Here is a 20,893-nt window from a genome sequence, read left to right as displayed (position 1 = left end):
TCTTTCTCACACACGTCACTCAAATGCGTTATCTAAGAAGACATCAATTCAAAACAGAAAACTAATGTAAATAAATGAAAACACCATACATACTAAATAACATGTTATAGAATCTATCAACAAAACTACGAGTCTGCTGGTGGAGCGAGCACTTTCCCACTTTGAGCGGGTGCTTTGTGACAGGAAGCCAGCTAAAAGTACACAGTGAAGAGGACCATTTGTGGTGTGGGTCCATGTTTTCTTTGGGAGCTTGTGTCATGGAGAGCTTGCCGGAGGACATGAAAAGACTCAGCTAAGGCAAGCACTGGCGGGAGCTTCCATGGAGCAAGTGATTTCCGTGTCCCTCCAAATGTGCTTTGAGATGCACAGCTTTCAGGGAAGCACATGCCACGGATTGGGCTCTAGCTGTGGCGGGATTTCTGATCCCTGCCTGCCTTAGTTGGACGTGGGCTTGCTGTGCTTAAAACTCTGCGTCACAAATGTGCTAGCTCGTGGTGGTACTTCCGTCAGCGACTGACCTTTACTCATTTTTGAAGCAAATTGGAGTTGGTCATCTCCGTCAATACGCAGTCGAGTCTGTTCCAGAGGACCTTCCCTACACGGCAAGGTTTTTTTTTTTGGTGTGAACGGAAATGGAAACTCATGCTACCAGTACAGTGAAATAGTTCCTGTGGTGTGAAAGGTTTTTTTTCACAGGGCATCCAAAGCCATGATAGCCCAAGGCTTTGCATTTTGACGTACTACAGTATATATTGCTTGCAGTATCCCAAATTATCACCTGATCTACACATACCAATGAAGTGCACTATGGCCCTGTCAGAGAAATCTCTAAAAGAAGACTAGGACATGCCTAGCCGCTAAGCAGCAAAAGAGTAACTCAGACCAGCCAAGATTGACTTTTCTCCGCTAGCAAAGGGAAAAGTTTGGCGTACATTCTCATGCGTTGCCAACAGCATTTTCGTCGCTCAAGTGTCCCCGCCTGCTTTTTATTCATTCAGCAAAGCATTGCACATTACAAGACATAACAAAAAGAGCCAGCCGGGCGCCACCAACAGATGGGTCAAGGTCCCGGCTCACACTATCCTGCGTCGACAGCTCTATCGAAGGACTGGGGCGAGATGAACTAGAACTGCGGTGATTGTCTTTCCCACTCAGCGGTTCCCCACGATCAGGTCCGTCCTTTCAAAGTCAAAGTCAAGTTTATTGTTAATTTCTTCACATGTGCTTAACATACAAAGGAATCGAAATTGCGTTTCTCACTATCCTCTGCGTTTTACATGTACAATAACAAAGTGCAGGTGCGCAAGACGAGACAAACCTAAAAGCTAGATACTTGTCTATAGTAATGTAAAGTGCAGTATGTTTGATCTACTTTGCCTAGTGTTGCTAAACTAACAACTAAAACTACAAACTAAATACGAAAAACCAGGTATGGCAAGAGTACCCCAAGACAAGACATAAGTAGCAGCATATGACAGGACAATCCAACAGTACGAGACAAAGCAGGACAACTCTGGCTGTGGTTGTCCCAGTTGTGTGCATTTGAGGTAGTTTTTATAGTTCTAAGTGTAATCGCTAGTGCAATAGAAGTATAATTATAAATAAACATGGCAGCAGCAAGTCTGTGCAAATTTTGCAAGTGCATGAGTAAAGTTTTGAGTTTAGGTGGGGGGCCAGCTAGGTGTTTCTTCTGGCTGGGGCTGAATGTGAGAGAGAGGAGTGGAGAGAGAGAGAGTTCAGCAGTTTCACGGGTGGGAGGTGGGTAGAGTTCAGCAGTCTCACGGCCTGGTGGATGAAGCTGTTCCTGAGTCGGGTGGTGCGGGAGCGGATGCTCCTGTACCACTTTCCGGAGGGCAGGAGGCTGAACAGACTGTGTGCAGGGTGGTTTGTATCAGTGACAATCGTGACGGCTTTGCGGCCGAGGTGGGTGGTGTACAGGTCTTGCAGGGAGGGGAGCGGAGTACCAATAATCCTCTCAGCTGTCCTCACGATGCGTTGTAGAGCCTTCCTGTTGTAGTCGGTGCAGCTCCCGCCCCACATGGTGATGCAGCTGGTGAGGATGCTTTCGATGGTTCCTCTGTAGAATGTCGTCATGATGGGTGGCGTGGCACTTGCCCGCTTCAGTTTGCGCAGGAAGTAGAGACGCCGCTGTGCTTTCTTGGCCAGAGATGCAGTGTTGGTGGTCCAGGAGAGGTCATCGCTGATGTGCACCCCCAGGAACTTGGTGCTGCTCACCCTCTCCACTGCAGCACCATCGATGGTCAGTGGGGGGTGTTGGGTGCGGCCTCTCTGAAAGCTGACGACCATCTCTTTGGTCTTGCTGATGTTTAGCAGGAGGTTGTTGTCTTTACACCATCCGGTCAGAAGCTCCACTTCTTTCCTGTAGTGGGTCTCGTCGCCGTTGGAGATGAGTGTTGTGTCGTCAGCAAACTTCACGAGGTGGTAGGAGCTGTGGGTTGCTGTGCAGTCGTGTGTTAGTAGGGTGAAGAGGAGGGGGCTGAGCACACAGCCTTGTGGGGCCCCCGTGCTTAGGGTGATCCTGCCTGAGATGTTGTTGCCAACTCGCACCACCTGAGGCCTCTGGCTGAGGAAATCCAGCAGCCAGTTGCAGAGTGAGGTGTTGAGGCCCAGTTTGTCCAGTTTGCAGGTGAGTTGTTGGGGTATTATGGTGTTGAACGCTGAGCTGAAGTCTATGAACAGCATTCTCACATATGAATCTTTCTTGTCCAGGTGGGTGAGTGCCGGGTGGAGGGCAGAGCAGATTGCGTCGTCTGTGGATCGCTTTGCCCTGTAGGCGAACTGATACGGGTCCAAGCTGGGGGGCAGGATGGATTTTATGTGTGACAGGACTAGTCGTTCAAAGCACTTCATGTTGATGGGTGTCAGTGCCACCGGACGATAATCGTTGAAGCAGGATGGGAGGATTTCTTTGGCACAGGTATGATGGTGGCAGCTTTGAAGCCTGATGGCACATTGGCTTGCTTCAGGGAGGTGTTAAAGATGTTTGTAAAAACATCTTTCAGTTCCTCTGCACAGTCTTTCAGCACCCTGCCCGGGATGTTGTCTGGACCTGCTGGCGGAGAGTGTCCTCCTCACGCTGGCAGCAGACAGGCACAGAGGCTGGTCGTGCGGAGGTGGTGGTGTTTTCTGTGGGCAGGTGGTGTTCTATTCCTCAAAGCGTGCAAAGAAACTGTTTAGGTTGTTGAGCAGAGTGATGTCGCTCTCACAGCTTTGTGGTGCAGGTTTGTAGTCTGTGATAGCCTGAATGCCCTGCCATAGGCTGTGTGCATTCTTGCTGTCCTTGAAGTGAGAAGTTATCAACAGAAAAATCAGTACGAAAAAGATCAAGGAGTGGTGCTAATTCAGCGAGTCATTCACATTCACTCCCTTCTGAGTTGAATTGTACATCCGGGCTCTTTTCTCACTGTATTAAACTCTCGCGCTTTTTCCCTGGACTTCTACCGAAAAGAGGGAAACCTCGGAGCCAGTTTGAATTATTCGGTTTTACAAGGTAAGGGCGAGAGGTATGTGAAAGCATGTAGATTCGAATTGTTGTTTTGTAAATGAGTTTATGCTGGAAAAGTACGAAAAACGTTTAACATACTGAACAAACGTAACCAGGTTTGAACCTGCTCTCTCTCTCTCTCTCTCTCTCTCTCTCTCTTTATATATATATATATATATATATATATATATATATATATATATATATATATATATATATATATAAAAAATCAATTTCTTTTTTAATTTTTATTACCGGTAACTCATTTCTCTTGCCCCAAACTCAGGCATGAGCAGAATATACATCTCACGCACATTTTTCCATTTTTTTTTTAAAATTCCATTCCTCATGCACACATCATGTCTTAAAAGCTTTCCTTAGTTTTCCATCACAATCCCACCTGACCTTTCTCAAATGTGGGCTGTAAATGGCATGGACAGAAAAATGGAAGTGACTGATCGAGATGGCACCCTTAAAAGAAAGAAATAGTAGATGGACTCATGTTTATTTCATTCTCCATCCTCATCAAACTTGCAACAGATAATTTTACTCCACCTCAAAGTGTATATAACTCCTTCTTACCTTTGGTATCTTGGCTCTGACACACATGCACACACACTTTATTTTTCGTGACACTGGATGAACCACACTGCTGTCTGTGCCTGGCTGTTTATGGTTTCTGAATTGTATCAGTCATTTTATATTTATTGTGCTATACAGGGTGAGTTAACACTACAAATTCCACTTTGGATTTTTATCATCACTGGTCTCAATAAAGAAAATACTTTTGGACCCATTTCTGCTCAGAACACCGAGCAAATCTATGGGTGACTTTAAAATCACCTCTAATACTTTAAGTTCTCTTAGAAATGTAATGCCTGCTACTGTAAGTACATGACATCACAGCCCCTGGAGTTGGTAGATGCATGATTCAAAAATATTTTCAGAGGGTTCACGTGAACCTTTATGATTATAATCCTTCAATGTATTGTTTTTGAAAATCAACAAACTTCACACGAAAAAACAATAAAATATTGTAAATAATATAGATTTGTCAGTGAAATTAGTTCACAAGACATTGGAAATAAAGTGCTACTTGATCATATTCTCTTCCACGGACATTGAGGTACAATAATAATGAATGTAATAAATATGTATATAAGTAGTATAAGTAGTATATAGGTATTATGTGTCCTATTTTTATTCAATTAACATACAAGTGTAAACATTTGCTTACAATCAAAATTACCTTCTAGAAATAATGTTGTCAGAATATCCCAAACTATGACAGTATTTTTATTTTAATGACAATAATAGTAATATGAATATAAATATTTATTATTATTATTATTATTATTATTATTATTATTGCCACAGACAGTGAGGTAGTTTAGGAACGTATGCATCTTCCAGAGCTTGTCATTCCTATTGACATCATATGCCTGGTTGTTCTGGAGGTGTAGATACCTGAAAGTATAATATAGACCAGAGGTGTCAAACTCATTTTTGTCGCGGGCCATTTTGTAGCGAGAACTTCCTTCATTGGGCCAGTATGTTGAGGAAACCAAGTCGATTTTAAACTGTCTCACAGTATTATTACTGTAAACAACAAATTGATGGCTTAGTTGTTTTGAAATCAGAAGTAAAGCAACCTAGTTTGTTCACTTATTGTTTACGTTACTGTAACAGAACAAACCAAAAAATCTCAACTTTATTTTTCATTATACACAAGCTAAAGTTTTGGAACAAAGTTTAGCAAGGGTCATGGAAACTTACATGATTTGTTTTCGCGGGCCACATTTAATGATGTGGCGGGCCGGATTTGGCCCCCGGGCCTTAAATTTGACATCTGTGATATAGACACAGGGAATTACATATCATGAGCGCGTAATAATAATAATAATAATAATAATAATAATATCATTATTCTGTTATATAGACACAGGAAATTACTTTTCATGGGAGCATAACAATAGTAATAATATTAACTAGAGCTGCAAGCAGCTATATAGAGCCCTCGCAGACCTGTGCACGTTGGGGTATGAACAGGTCAGGGTATGAATTTAATTTATTAAACACATGTGTTGAGGGCTTGAGTCTTCATGTGTCTGTGAAGTTTCAGATTTTTCCAAGCTCGTACAGCTGAGTTATAAAGGTTTGTGTCACATGTGGGACCTGCAAATGAGCAAAAACGTGCCAAAGGTGCACATTCAAAAATTCATAACTCTCTTTCTGTACATCTGAGCATATGGCTCGCGCTGACTTTTTTGTAGGGCTCGAGGTCCTACATAAGGCTACAAATTTTTGGAGCTCTAGGTCAAACGGGCCGGGAGTGAGAGGCTATTTTCCACTCATAAGGCCATTTTGGGGCCAATTACAGCCACTTTTTTCGTTTTGGCGAGTCATCTGACTTTGAGGTGGCGTGCAGACTACGCCCATTATCGAAAAGTCGTAAAATTTTAAAACCTTAATATTCCAAGTCTTAATGATATTCTGACCAATTTTCATTTGTTTTACTCAAACAGACTGAGCACAATACATGAAAGTGTAAAAAATGACATTTTAATCAACCACTAGGCGGCGCTAGTAGGTATTTTAAAAAACTTATTTCAAAGGTGTTAAAGACATAAGTTTCCATGTTTCTATGAAGTTTTGGATTTTTTTAAGCTAGTACATCAAAGTTATTAAGGTTTATGTCACTCTTGGCGAAGGAAAAATTGAACACATAATTTGAAGCCACGCCCCTATCATATATGTCAGCGGATCTGCACCAAATTTTGCCCAGTGGTGCCCCTATGTCTAATTATAGACCACAGCAAATTTGAAGGCGATTGAGTAAAGCGTTTAGGAGAAAGAAGGAGCAGTTTGGGACCTGCAAACGTGCAAAAATGGGCCAAAAATGCACATTCAAAAATTCGTAACTCTTTTTCTGTACATCTGAGCACATGGCTCGCGCTGACTTTTTTGTAGATCTTTAGGTCCTACATATGCCAAAAAATTTTCGTAGCTCTAGGTCAAACGGGCCGGGACCAGGTGCACTTTTTCGACCTTAGGTGGCGCTGCAGAGCCATTTTTTTTGCATTGTTTTGGGAAACACAAAAATATCCAATTTTTCACCGGGCCCGACAAATGTGCAAATTTTGGTGACTTTTCGTGCATGTTTAGGCCCTCAAAAATGGAAAAGCGCTGCACAGTAAATAATAATAATAATAACTAGAGCTGCAAGCAGCTATAAAGGGCCCTCGCAGACCTGTGCACGTTGGGGTATGAACAGGTCGGGGTATGAATGATGAAAAATTTGTTGTAGATCACTTCAGTGCAGGACTATTACCAAATATGTAAAATTTAGACAAAGTGGGACAGTGTGTGTGGAGTTACTGCAGCTTTTATTGTTCCAATTTTGTGACTTTCAATGCCATATAGGCCACACCCACTGTCGAAACATTGTACTGATTTGTGGGGGGCATAAGGCATGGCCACTGGCTTTTCAGAAAACATTTAAGGGATATAACTTCAAGGGGGTCAGCAGAGTACATAAAAACATTAAGGAATTGCTATATTTTTTGCTGCCACTAGGTGGCGCTCGTACTATGATAAAAAATAGGCTTGTAGGTGTGTTTCACATTGGACTCCCATCCCATATATGAAGTTTTGCAAACATCAGATCATCTAGGTCCAATTACAGCAACTTTTACCGTTTTGGTGAGAAATCGGACTTTTGGCTGCCATACAGGCCACGCCTTTTATTGAAAAATCATAAAAGTTGAGAACCTTCATTCTCCACTGTGTCATAGCTTTTCTGACCATTTTTTAGTTCATGTAGTCAAACAGACATTGCACAGTACATGAGAGTGTAAAAAATTAGATTTTTGTCCGCCACTAGGTGGCGCTGTAAATGATTTGGATGTTTATCACATAGCTGTATTAGGGCATGACTTTTAAACTCCCTGCAAGTGTTTCACATGATTTGAAGCTGAAACAGCTGAGTTATTAAGGTTTTTGTCACTCTTGGCGAAGGAAATATTCAAAACAATTTGAAGCTCCGCCCACATCTTACAAGTCATGGGATCTTCACAATTTTTGGGAGATTTGTGCCGCTATATCTGCTAATAGTCCATACCAACGTAGAAGTTAATCGGGCGAACCGTTTAAGAGAAAAAGGCACTAGATTTAGACCGGCTAATGTCTAAGAATGGGGCAAAATTGCACATAAAAAAAATCATAAAAATTATTCTGTACATCTTAGCACATCACTCCTATTGACTTTTTTGTAGGTCTTACAATCCTACATATGCCTAAAAACTTTTATAGTGTTAGGTCAAACCAAACAGGAATGACTCCAATCTTTCGACTAATGACATTTTTTGCAGCCACTAGGTGGCGCTAGCTTTAAACTGGAATATATGTTTGTCGATGTCTTCAGGAATAGATTTTCATCCAATGTGTGAAATTGTGAGAAGATCAGATCATCTGGGTCAAATTACAGCAGCTTTTACTGGTCCGTTAAATTTTCGGAATGAAAATGGACGTAAAGGCCACGCCCATTATCGAAACTTCGTAAAATTTGGTGGAGGTCAGCAAGGCTGTCTAGAGGCTTTTCAGACTTAATTTCAGCGATATTACTTCAAAGGGCTCAGCTAAACACGTAAAAATGTTTCAAAAATGCTATATTTTTGGCTGCCACTAGGTGGCGCTCGCACTATAGCAAAAAATACGTTGATAGGTGTATTCCGCATTGGAAATCCATCAAATATGTAATGTTTAGAAAAGATAAGACCATCTGGGACCAAACACAGCAACTTTGTTCGTTTTGGCGAGACATCAGACTGACATTTTTGTTTGCCACTAGATGGCCTTATAAGCAATTGAAGATTTTTTTAAACACTTGTGTTAAGGGCTTAAGTTTCCATGTGTCTGTGAAGTTTCTGATTTTTCCAAGCTTGTAAAGCTGAGTTATAAAGGTTTGTTTCACATGTGGCAGAGTAATCATCAAAGGCATAATATAAAGCCCCGCCCCCAACATATTTGTTGGCGGATCATCACAAAAATTTGAACAATTGTGCCTCACAGTCAGATAAAACATCACAGCAAATTTGAAGGCGATCGGGTCAAGCGTTTGGGAGAAAAAAGGAGCAGTTCGGGACCTGCAAATGAGCAAAAACGGGCCAAAAGTGCACATTCAAAAATTCATAACTCTCTTTCTGTACATCTGAGCACATGGCTCGCGCTGACTTTTTTGTAGGGCTCGAGGTCCTACATAAGGCTACAAATTTTTGGAGCTCTAGGTCAAACGGGCCGGGAGTGAGAGGCTATTTTCCACTCATAAGGCCATTTTGGGGCCAATTACAGCCACTTTTTTCGTTTTGGCGAGTCATCTGACTTTGAGGTGGCGTGCAGACTACGCCCATTATCGAAATGTTGTAAAATTTTAAAACCTTAATATTCCATGTCTTAATGATATTCTGACCAATTTTCATTTGTTTTACTCAAACAGACTGAGCACAATACATGAAATTGTAAAAAATAACATTTTAATCAACCACTAGGCGGCGCTAGTAGGTATTTAAAAAACCTTTTTTTAAACGTGTTAAAGACATGTTTCCATGTGTCTGTGAAGTTTTAGATTTTTTTAAGCTTGTACATCAAAGTTATTAAGGTTTTTGTCCTTCTTGGCGAAGGAAAAATTGAACACATAATTTGAAGCCACGCCCCTATCATATATGACAGCGGATCTGCACCAAATTTTGCCCACTTGTGCCCCTATGTGTGAATATGGACCACAGCAAATTTGAAGGTGATTGAGTAAAGCGTTTAGGAGAAACAAGGAGCAGTTTGGGACCTGCAAACGTGCAAAAATGGGCCAAAAATGCACATTCAAAAATTCATAACTCTTTTTCTGTACATCTGAGCACATGGCTCGCGCTGACTTTTTTGTAGGTCTCTAGGTCCTACATATGGCTAAAAATTTTCGTAGCTCTAGGTCAAACGGGCCGGGACCAGGTGCACTTTTTCAACCTTAGGTGGCGCTGCAGAGCCATTTTTTTTGCATTGTTTTGGGAAACAGAAAAATATCCAATTTTTCACCGGGCCCGACAAATGTGCAAATTTTGGTGACTTTTCGTGCATGTTTAGGCCCTCAAAAATGGAAAAGCGCTGCACAGTAAATAATAATAATAATAACTAGAGCTGCAAGCAGCTATAAAGGGCCCTCGCAGACCTGTGTACGTTGGGGTATGAACAGGTCGGGGTATGAACAAGGACTACGAACGATGAAAAATTAGTTGTAGATCCCTTCAGTGCAGGACTATTACCAAATATGTAAAATTTAGACAAGGTGGGACAATGTGGGTGGAGTTACTGCAGCTTTTATTGTTCCAATTTTGTGACTTTCAATGCCATATACGCCACAGCCACTGTCGAAACATCGTACTGATTTGTGGAGGGCATAAGGCATGGCCACTGGCTTTTCAGAAAACATTTAAGGGATATGACTTCAAGGGGCTCAGCAGAGTACATAAAAATGTTAAGGATTTGCTATATTTTTTGCTGCCATTAGGTGGCGCTCGTACTATGATAAAAAATAGGCTCCTAGGTGTGTTTCACATTGACTCCCGTCCCATATATGAAGTTTTGCAAACATCAGATTATCTAGGTCCAATTACAGCAACTTTTACCGTTTTGGGGAGACATCAGACTTTGAGTTTGCATAGAGGCCACGCCCTTTAATGAAAAGTCATAAAAGTTGAGAACCTTAATGTTCCAATGTGTCATAGCTTTTCTGACCGTTTTTTAGTTCATTTAGTCAAACAGGCATTTCACAGTACATAAAAGTATAAAAGTGAGATTTTTGTCCGCCACTGGGTGGCGCTGTAAATGATTTGAAAGTTTATCACATAGCTGTATTATTGCATTACTTTTAAAGGCCCAGGAGAGTTTCAGATGGTTTGAAGCTGTCATAGCTGAGTTATTAAGATTGTTGTCACTCTTGGCAAAGGAAGTATTAAACATAATTTGAAGCTCCGCCCGCATCTTTTATGTCAAGACATCTTCACGATATTTGGACTATATGTGCCCCTCAGTTGGATAATGATTCATGCCAAAGTTGAAGGTAATGGGGTGAATCGTTCAAGAGAAAAAGGCACTAGTTTGAGACCAGCTAATGTCTAAGAATGGGACAAAACTGCACATTAAAAAAATTCATAACAATTTTTCTGTACATCCTAGCACATGTTTTCTATTGACTTTTTTGTAGGTCTTACAGTCCTTCATTTGCCTACAAAGTTTCATAGCTGTAGGTCAAACCAAACAGGATTGTTTGTAATCTTTCGACTAATGACATTTTTTGCAGCTACTAGGTGGCGCTAGCTTTAAACTGGAATATATTTTTGTCGATATGTTCAGGAGAATATTTTCATGCAATGTGTGAAATTGTGAGAAGATCAGATCATCTGGGTCAAATTACAGCAAATTTTACTGGACAGATAAAGCTTTGGAATGAAAATGGTCGTAGAGGCCACGGCCATTATCGAAACTTCGTAAAATTTGGTGGAGGTCAGCAGGGCTGTCTAGAGGCTTTGCAGACTTAATGTCAGCGATATGACTTCAAAGGGCTCAGCTAAACACATAAAAACGTTTAAAAAATGCTGTATTTTTGGCTGCCACTAGGTGGCACTCGCACTATAACAAAAAATACGTTGATAGGTGTATTCCGCATTGGAAACTCATTAAATATATGAAGTTTAGAAAAGATAAGACTATCTGGGACCAAACACAGCAACTTTGTTCGTTTTGGCGAGACATCAGACTGACATTTTTGTTTGCCACTAGATGGCCTTATAAGCAATTGAAGATTTTTTTAAACACTTGTGTTAAGGGCTTAAGTTTCCATGTGTCTGTGAAGTTTCTGATTTTTCCAAGCTTGTAAAGCTGAGTTATAAAGGTTTGTTTCACATGTGGCAGAGTAATCATCAAAGGCATAATATAAAGCCCCGCCCCCAACATATTTGTTGGCGGATCATCACAAAAATTTGAACAATTGTGCCTCACAGTCAGATAAAACATCACAGCAAATTTGAAGGCGATCGGGTCAAGCGTTTGGGAGAAAAAAGGAGCAGTTCGGGACCTGCAAATGAGCAAAAACGGGCCAAAAGTGCACATTCAAAAATTCATAACTCTCTTTCTGTACATCTGAGCATATGGCTCGCGCTGACTTTTTTGTAGGGCTCGAGGTCCTACATAAGGCTACAAATTTTTGGAGCTCTAGGTCAAACGGGCCGGGAGTGAGAGGCTATTTTCCACTCATAAGGCCATTTTGGGGCCAATTACAGCCACTTTTTTCGTTTTGGCGAGTCATCTGACTTTGAGGTGGCGTGCAGACTACGCCCATTATCGAAATGTTGTAAAATTTTAAAACCTTAATATTCCATGTCTTAATGATATTCTGACCAATTTTCATTTGTTTTACTCAAACAGACTGAGCACAATACATGAAATTGTAAAAAATAACATTTTAATCAACCACTAGGCGGCGCTAGTAGGTATTTAAAAAACCTTTTTTTAAACGTGTTAAAGACATAAGTTTCCATGTGTCTGTGAAGTTTTAGATTTTTTTAAGCTTGTACATCAAAGTTATTAAGGTTTTTGTCCTTCTTGGCGAAGGAAAAATTGAACACATAATTTGAAGCCACGCCCCTATCATATATGACAGCGGATCTGCACCAAATTTTGCCCACTTGTGCCCCTATGTGTGAATATGGACCACAGCAAATTTGAAGGTGATTGAGTAAAGCGTTTAGGAGAAACAAGGAGCAGTTTGGGACCTGCAAACGTGCAAAAATGGGCCAAAAATGCACATTCAAAAATTCATAACTCTTTTTCTGTACATCTGAGCACATGGCTCGCGCTGACTTTTTTGTAGGTCTCTAGGTCCTACATATGGCTAAAAATTTTCGTAGCTCTAGGTCAAACGGGCCGGGACCAGGTGCACTTTTTCAACCTTAGGTGGCGCTGCAGAGCCATTTTTTTTGCATTGTTTTGGGAAGCACAAAAATATCCAATTTTTCACCGGGCCCGACAAATGTGCAAATTTTGGTGACTTTTCGTGCATGTTTAGGCCCTCAAAAATGAAAAAGCGCTGCACAGTAAATAATAATAATAACTAGAGCTGCAAGCAGCTATAAAGGGCCCTCGCAGACCTGTGCACGTTGGGGTATGAACAGGTCGGGGTATGAACAAGGACTATGAATGATGAAAAATTAGTTGTAGATCCCTTCAGTGCAGGACTCTTACCAAATATGTAAAATTTAGACAAGGTGGGACAATGTGGGTGGAGTAACTGCAGCTTTTATTGTTCCAATTTTGTGACTTTCAATGCCATATAGGCCACACCCACTGTCGAAACATCGTAGTGATTTGTGGAGGGCATAAGGCATGGCCACTGGCTTTTCAGAAAACATTTAAGGGATATCACTTCAAGGGGCTCAGCAGAGTACATAAAAATATTAAGGATTTGCTATATTTTTTGCTGCCACTAGGTGGCGCTCGTACTATGATAAAAATCAGACTTGTAGGTGTGTTTCACATTGGACTCCCATCCTATATACGAAGTTTAAAAAATACCAGATCGTCTAGGTGCAATTACAGCAACTTTTACCGTTTTCGCGAGACATGGGATTTTGAGTTGGCATAGAGGCAACGCCCTTTATTGAAAAGTCATAAAAGTTGAGAACCTTAATGTTCCAATGTGTCATAGCTTTTCTGACCATTTTGTAGTTCATTTAGTCAAACAGGCATTTCACAGTACATAAAAGTATAAAAAATGAGATTTTTGTCCGCCACTGGGTGGCGCTGTAAATGATTTGAAAGTTTATCACATAGCTAAATTATTGCATTACTTTTAAAGGGCTAGGAAAGTTTCAGATGGTTTGAAGCTGTCATAGCTGAGTTATTAAGATTTTTGTCACTCTCGGCAAAGGAAGTATTAAACATAATTTGAAGCTCGGCCCGCATCTTTTATGGCAAGAGATCTTGACGATATTTGGCCTATGTGTGCCCCTCAGTTGGATAATGATTCATGCCAAAGTTGAAGGTAATGGGGTGAATCGTTTAAGAGAAAAAGACACTAGTTTGAGACCAGCTAACGTCTAACAATGGGACAAAACTGCACATTGAAAAAATTCATAACAATTTTTCTCTACATCCTAGCACATCACTTCTATTGACTTTTTTGTAGGTCTTGCAGTCCTTCATTTGCCTACAAAGTTTCATAGCTGTAGGTCAAACCAAACAGGATTGACTGTAATCTTTCGACTAATGACATTTTTTGCAGCCACTAGGTGGCGCTAGCTTTAAACTGGAATGTATTTTTGTCGATATGTTCAGGAGAATATTTTCATCCAATGTGTGAAATTGTGAGAAGATCAGATCATCTGGGTCAAATTACAGCAACTTTTACTGGACAGATAAAGCTTCGGAATGAAAATGGTCGTAGAGGCCACGCCCATTATGGAAACTTTGTAAAATTTGGTGGAGGTCAGCAAGGCTGTCTAGAGGCTTTTCAGACTTAATTTCAGCGATATTACTTCAAAGGGCTCAGCTAAACACATAAAAACGTTTAAAAAATGCTATATTTTTGGCTGCCACTAGGTGGCACTCGCACTATAACAAAAAATACGTTGATAGGTGTATTCCGCATTGGAAACTCATTAAATATATGAAGTTTAGAAAAGATAAGACCATCTGGGACCAAACACAGCAACTTTTTTCGTTTTGGCGAGACATCAGACTGACATTTTTGTTTGCCACTAGGTGGCTTTCTAAGCAATTGAAGATTTTTTTTAAAACATGTGTTAAGGGCTTGAGTATTCATGTGTCTGTGAAGTTTCAGATTTTTCCAAGCTTAGAAAGCTGAGTTATAAAGGTTTGTTTCACATGTGGCAAAGTAAACATCAAGGGCATAATATGAAGCCCCGCCCTTAACATATTTGATTGCGGATTGTCACGAAAATTTGAACAATTTTTCCTCACAGTCAGATAAAACATCACAGCAAATTTGAAGTCGATCGGGTCAAGCGTTTGGGAGAAAAAAGGAGCAGTTCGGGACCTGCAAATGAGCAAAAACGGGCCAAAAGTGCACATTCAAAAATTCATAACTCTCTTTCTGTACATCTGAGCATATGGCTCACGCTGACTTTTTTGTAGGGCTCGAGGTCCTACATAAGGCTACAAATTTTTGTAGCTGTAGGTCAAACGAGCCGGGAGTGAGAGGCTATTTTCCACTCATAAGGCCATTTTGGGGCCAATTACAGCCACTTTTTTCGTTTTGGCGAGTCATCTGACTTTGAAGTGGCGTGCAGACCACGCCCATTATCGAAAAGTCATAAAATTTTAAAATCTTGATATTCCATGTCTTAATGATATTCTGACCAATTTTCACTTGTTTTACTCAAACAGACTGAGCACAATACATGAAAGTGTAAAAAATGACATTTTAATCAACCACTAGGCGGCGCTAGTAGGTATTTAAAAAAACTTTTTTTAAAGGTGTTAAAGACATAAGTTTCCATGTGTCTATGAAGTTTTAGATTTTTTTAAGCTAGTACATCAAAGTTATTAAGCTTTTTGTCCCTCTTGGCGAAGGAAAAATTGAACACATAATTTGAAGCCACGCCCCTATCATATATGTCAGCGGATCTGCACCAAATTTAGCCCACTTGTGCCCCTATGTGTGAATATGAACCACAGCAAATTTGAAGGCGATTGAGTAAAGCGTTTAGGAGTAACAAGGAGCAGTTTGGGACCTGCAAACGTGCAAAAATGGGCCAAAAATGCACATTCAAAAATTCATAACTCTTTTTCTGTACATCTGAGCACATGGCTCGCGCTGACTTTTTTGTAGGTCTCTAGGCCCTTCATATGCCTAAAAATTTTCGTAGCTCTAGGTCAAACGGGCCGGGACCAGGTGCACTTTTTCAACCTTAGGTGGCGCTGCAGAGCAATTTTTTTTGCATTCTTTTGAGAAACACAAAAATATCCAATTTTTCACCGGGCCCGACAAATGTGCAAATTTTGGTGACTTTTCGTGCATGTTTAGGCCCTCAAAAATGGAAAAGCGCTGCACAGTAAATAATAATAATAATAATAATAATAATAATAATAATAATAATAATCCGGTGAAAAACAAGAGGGCTCTCGCAGCGGTAGCTGCTCGGGCCCTAACTAGAGCTGCAAGCAGCTATAAAGGGCCCTCGCAGACCTGTGCACGTTGGGGTATGAACAGGTCGGGGTATGAACAAGGACTAATAACGATGAAAAAGTAGTTGTAGATGACTTCAGTGCAGGACTCTTACCAAATATGTAAAATTTAGACAAGGTGGGACAATGTGGGTGGAGTTACTGCAGCTTTTATTGTTCCAATTTTGTGACTTTCAATGCCATATAGGCCACACCCACTGTCGAAACATTGTACTGATTTGTGGAGGGCATAAGGCATGGCCACTGGCTTTTCAGAAAACATTTAAGGGATATCACTTCAAGGGGCTCAGCAGAGTACATAAAAACATTAAGGATTTGCTATATTTTTTGCTGCCACTAGGTGGCGCTCGTACTATGATAAAAAATAGGCTTGTAAGTGTGTTTCACATTGGACTCGCATCCATAATATGAAGTTTTGCAAACATCAGATAATCTAGGTCCAAATACAGCAACTTTTACCATTTTGGCGAGACATCAGACTTTGAGTTTGCATAGAGGCCACGCCCTTTAATGAAAAGTCATAAAAGTTGAGAACCTTAATGTTCCAATGTGTCATAGCTTTCCTGACCATTTTTGAGTTCATTTAGTCAAACAGGCATTTCACAGTACATAAAAGTATAAAAATGAGATTTTTGTCCGCCACTGGGTGGCGCTGTAAATGATTTTAAAGTTTATCTTCTAGCTGTATTATTGCATTACTTTTAAAGGCCCAGGAAAGTTTCAGATGGTTTGAAGCTGTCATAGCTGAGTTATTAAGATTTTTGTCACTCTTGGAGAAGGAAGTATTAAACATAATTTGAAGCTCCGCCGCCATCTTTTATGTCAAGAGGTCTTCACGATATTTGGATTATGTGTGCACCTCAGTTGGATAATGATTCATGCCAAAGTTGAAGGTAATGGGGTGAATCGTTTAAGAGAAAAAGGCACTAGTTTGAGACCAGCTAATGTCTAAGAATGGGACAAAACTGCACATTAAAAAAATTCATAACAATTTTTCTGTACATCCTAGCACATCACTCCTATTGACTTTTTTGTAGGTCTTGCAGTCCTTCATTTGCCTACAAAGTTTCATAGCTGTAGGTCAAACCAAACAGGATTGACTGTAATCTTTCGACTAATGACATTTTTTGCAGCCACTAGGTGGCGCTAGCTCTAAACTGGAATATATTTTTTTCGATATGTTCAGGAGTATATTTTCATCCAATGTGTGAAATTGTGAGAAGATCAGATCATCTGGGTCAAATTACAGCAAATTTTACTGGACAGATAAAGCTTCGGAATGAAAATGGTCGTAGAGGCCACGCCCATTATCGAAACTTCGTAAAATTTGGTGGAGGTCAGCAGGGCTGTCTAGAGGCTTTTCAGACTTAATTTCAGCGATATTACTTCAAAGGGCTCAGCTAAACACATAAAAACCTTTAAAAATTGCTAAATTTTTGGCTGCCACTAGGTGGCGCTCGCACTATAACAAAAAATACGTTGATAGGTGTATTCCGCATTGAAAACCCATTAAATATATGAAGTTTAGAAAAGATAAGACTATCTGGGACCAAACACAGCAACTTTGTTCGTTTTGGTGAGACATCAGACTGACATTTTTGTTTGCCACTAGATGGCCTTATAAGCAATAGAAGATTTTTTTAAACAATTCTGTTTAGGGCTTGAGTCTCCATGTGTCTGTGAAGTTTCAGATTTTTCCAAGCTTGCAAAGCTGAGTTATAAAGGTTTGTTTTCACATGTGGCAAAGTAATCATCAAAGGCATAATATAAAGCACCGCCCCCAACATATTTGATGGCGGATCATCACAAAAATTTGAACAATTGTGCCTCACAGTCAGATAAAACATCACAGCAAATTCAAAGTCGATCGGGTCAAGCGTTTGGGCGAAAAAAGGAGCAGTTCGGGACCTGCAAATGAGCAAAAACGGGCCAAAAGTGCACATTCAAAAATTCATAACTCTCTTTCTGTACATCTGAGCATATGGCTCGCGCTGACTTTTTTGTAGGGCTCGAGGGCCTACATAAGGCTACAAATTTTTGGAGCTCTAGATCAAACGGGTCGGGAGTGAGAGGCTTTTTTCCACTCATAAGGCCATTTTGGGGCCAATTACAGCCACTTTTTTCGTTTTGGCGAGTCATCTGACTTTGAGGTGGCGTGCAGACTACGCCCATTATCGAAAAGTCGTAAAATTTTAAAACCCTATTATTCCATGTCTTAATGATATTCTGACCAATTTTCATTTGTTTTACTCAAACAGACTGAGCACCATACATGAAAGTGTAAAAAATGACATTTTAATCAACCACTAGGCGGCGCTAGTAGGTATTTTAAAAAACTTTTTTTAAAGGTGTTAAAGACATAAGTTTCCATGTGTCTATGAAGTTTTAGATTTTTTTAAGCTGGTACATCAAAGTTATTAAGGTTTTTGTCCCTCTTGGCGAAGGAAAAATTGAACACATAATTTGAAGCCACGCCCCTATCATATATGTCAGCGGATCTGCACCAAATTTTGCCCACTTATGCCCCTATGTGTGAATATGGACCACAGCAAATTTGAAGGCGATTGAGTAAAGCGTTTAGGAGAAACAAGGAGCAGTTTGGGACCTGCAAACGTGCAAAAATGGGCCAAAAATGCACATTCAAAAAATCATAACTCTTTTTCTGTACATCTGAGCACATGGCTCGCGCTGACTTTTTTGTAGGTCTCTAGGTCCTACATATGCCAAAAAATTTTCGTAGCTCTAGGTCAAACGGGCCGGGACCAGGTGAACTTTTTCGACCTTAGGTGGCGCTGCAGAGCCATTTTTTTTGCATTTTTTTGGAAAACACAAAAATATCCAATTTTTCACCGGGCCCGACAAATGTGCAAATTTTGGTGACTTTTCGTGCATGTTTAGGCCCTCAAAAATGGAAAAGCGCTGCACAGTAAATAATAATAATAATAATAATAATAATAAGAAGAATAATAATCTGGAGAAAAACAAGAGGGCTCTCGCAGCGGTAGCTGCTCGGGCCCTAATAACAATAATAATCTGGAGAAAAACAAGAAGGCTCTCGCAGCGGTAGCTGCTCGGGCCCTAATAATCCGGAGAAAAACAAGAGGGCTCTCGCAGCGGTAGCTGCTCGGGCCCTAATAATAATAAGAATAATAATCTGGAGAAAAACAAGAGGGCTCTCGCAGCGGTAGCTGCTCGGGCCCTAACTAGAGCTGCAAGCAGCTATAAAGGGCCCTCGCAGACCTGTGCACGTTGGGGTATGAACAGGTCGGGGTATGAACAAGGACTATGAATGATGAAAAAGTAGTTGTAGATGACTTCAGTGCAGGACTCTTACCAAATATGTAAAATGTAGACAAGGCGGGACAATGTGGGTGGAGTTACTGCAGCTTTTATTGTTCCAATATTGTAACTTTCAATGCCATCTAGGCCACACCCACTGTCGAAACATCGTACTGATTTGTGGAGGGCATAAGGCATGGCCACTGGCTTTTCAGAAAACATTTAAGGGATATCACTTCAAGGGGCTCAGCAGAGTACATAAAAACATTAAGGATTTGCTATATTTTTTGCTGCCACTAGGTGGTGCTCGTACTATGATAAAAAATAGGCTTGTAGGTGTGTTTCACATTGGACTCCCATCCCATATACGAAGTTTTAAAAATATCAGATCGTCTAGGTACAATTACAGCAACTTTTACCGTTTTCGCGAGACATCGGATTTTGAGTTGGCATAGAGGCCACGCTCTTAATTGAAAAGTCATAAAAGTTGAGAACCTTAAGGTTTCAATGTGTCATAGCTTTTCTGACCATTTTTGAGTTCATTTAGTCAAACAGGCATTTCACAGTACATAAAAGTATAAATAATGAGATTTTTGTCCGCCACTGAGTGGCGCTGTAAATGATTTGAAAGTTTATCACATAGCTGTATTATTGCATGACTTTTAAAGTCCCAGGAAAGTTTCAGATGGTTTGAAGCTGTCATAGCTGAGTTATTAATATTTTTGTCACTCTTGGCGAAGGAAGTATTAAACATAATTTGAAGCTCCGCCCCCATCTTTTCTGTCAAGAGATCTTCACGATATTTGGACTATGTGTGCCCCTCAGTTGGATAATGATTCATGCCAAAGTTGAAGGTAATGGGGTGAATCGTTTAAGAGAAAAAGGCACTAGTTTGAGACCAGCTAATGTCTAAGAATGGGACAAAACTGCACATTAAAAAAAATCATAACAATTTTTCTGTACATCCTAGCACATCACTTCTATTGACTTTTTTGTAGGTCTTGCAGTCCTTCATTTGCCTACAAAGTTTCATAGCTCTAGGTCAAACCAAACAGGATTGACTGTAATCTTTCAACTAATGACATTTTTTGCAGCCACTAGGTGGCGCTAGCTTTAAACTGGAATATATTTTTGTCGATATGTTCAGGAGAATATTTTCATCCAATGTGTGAAATTGTGAGAAGATCAGATCATCTGGGTCAAATTACAGCAACTTTTACTGGACAGATAAAGCTTCGGATTGAAAATGGTCGTAGAGGCCACGCCCATTATCGAAACTTCCCCGCCCCCAACATATTTGATGGCGGATCATCACGAAAATTTGAACAATTGTGCCTCACAGTCAGATAAAACATCACAGCAAATTTGAAGTCGATCGGGTCAAGCGTTTGGGAGAAAAAAGGAGCAGTTCGGGACCTCCAAATGAGCAAAAACGGGCCAAAGGTGCACATTCAAAAATTCATAACTCTCTTTCTGTACATCTGAGCATATGGCTCGCGCTGACTTTTTTGTAGGGCTCGAGGTCCTACATAAGGCTACAAACTTTTGTAGCTCTAGGTCAAATGGGCCGGGAGTAAGAGGCTATTTTCCACTCATAAGGCCATTTTGGGGCCAATTACAGCCACTTTTTTCGTTTTGGCGAGTCATCTGACTTTGAAGTGGCGTGGAGACCACGCCCATTATCGAAAAGTCATAAAATTTTAAAATCTTAATATTCCATGTCTTAATGATATTCTGACCAATTTTCACTTGTTTTACTCAAACAGACTGAGCACAATACATGAAACTGTAAAAAATGACATTTTAATCAACCACTAGGCGGCGCTAGTAGGTATTTAAGGTTAAGTTAAGGTTTAT

General features: G+C 40.4%; 1 protein-coding gene across 4 annotated transcripts in view; it reads left to right on the top strand.

Annotated features, from left to right (window-relative positions):
• Positions 1–20,893, top strand: part of gabra2a (gamma-aminobutyric acid type A receptor subunit alpha2a) — an 80,062-nt gene that overhangs the window by 4,809 nt on the left and 54,360 nt on the right. The window lies entirely within an intron of this gene.

Source organism: Hippichthys cyanospilos, chromosome 14 (assembly GCF_059441005.1).
Source record: "Hippichthys cyanospilos isolate Australia breed blue-spotted pipefish chromosome 14, RoL_Hcya_1.0, whole genome shotgun sequence".
NCBI classification, from domain to species: domain Eukaryota; kingdom Metazoa; phylum Chordata; class Actinopteri; order Syngnathiformes; family Syngnathidae; genus Hippichthys; species Hippichthys cyanospilos.
This window is presented reverse-complemented; position numbering and strand designations above follow the sequence as displayed.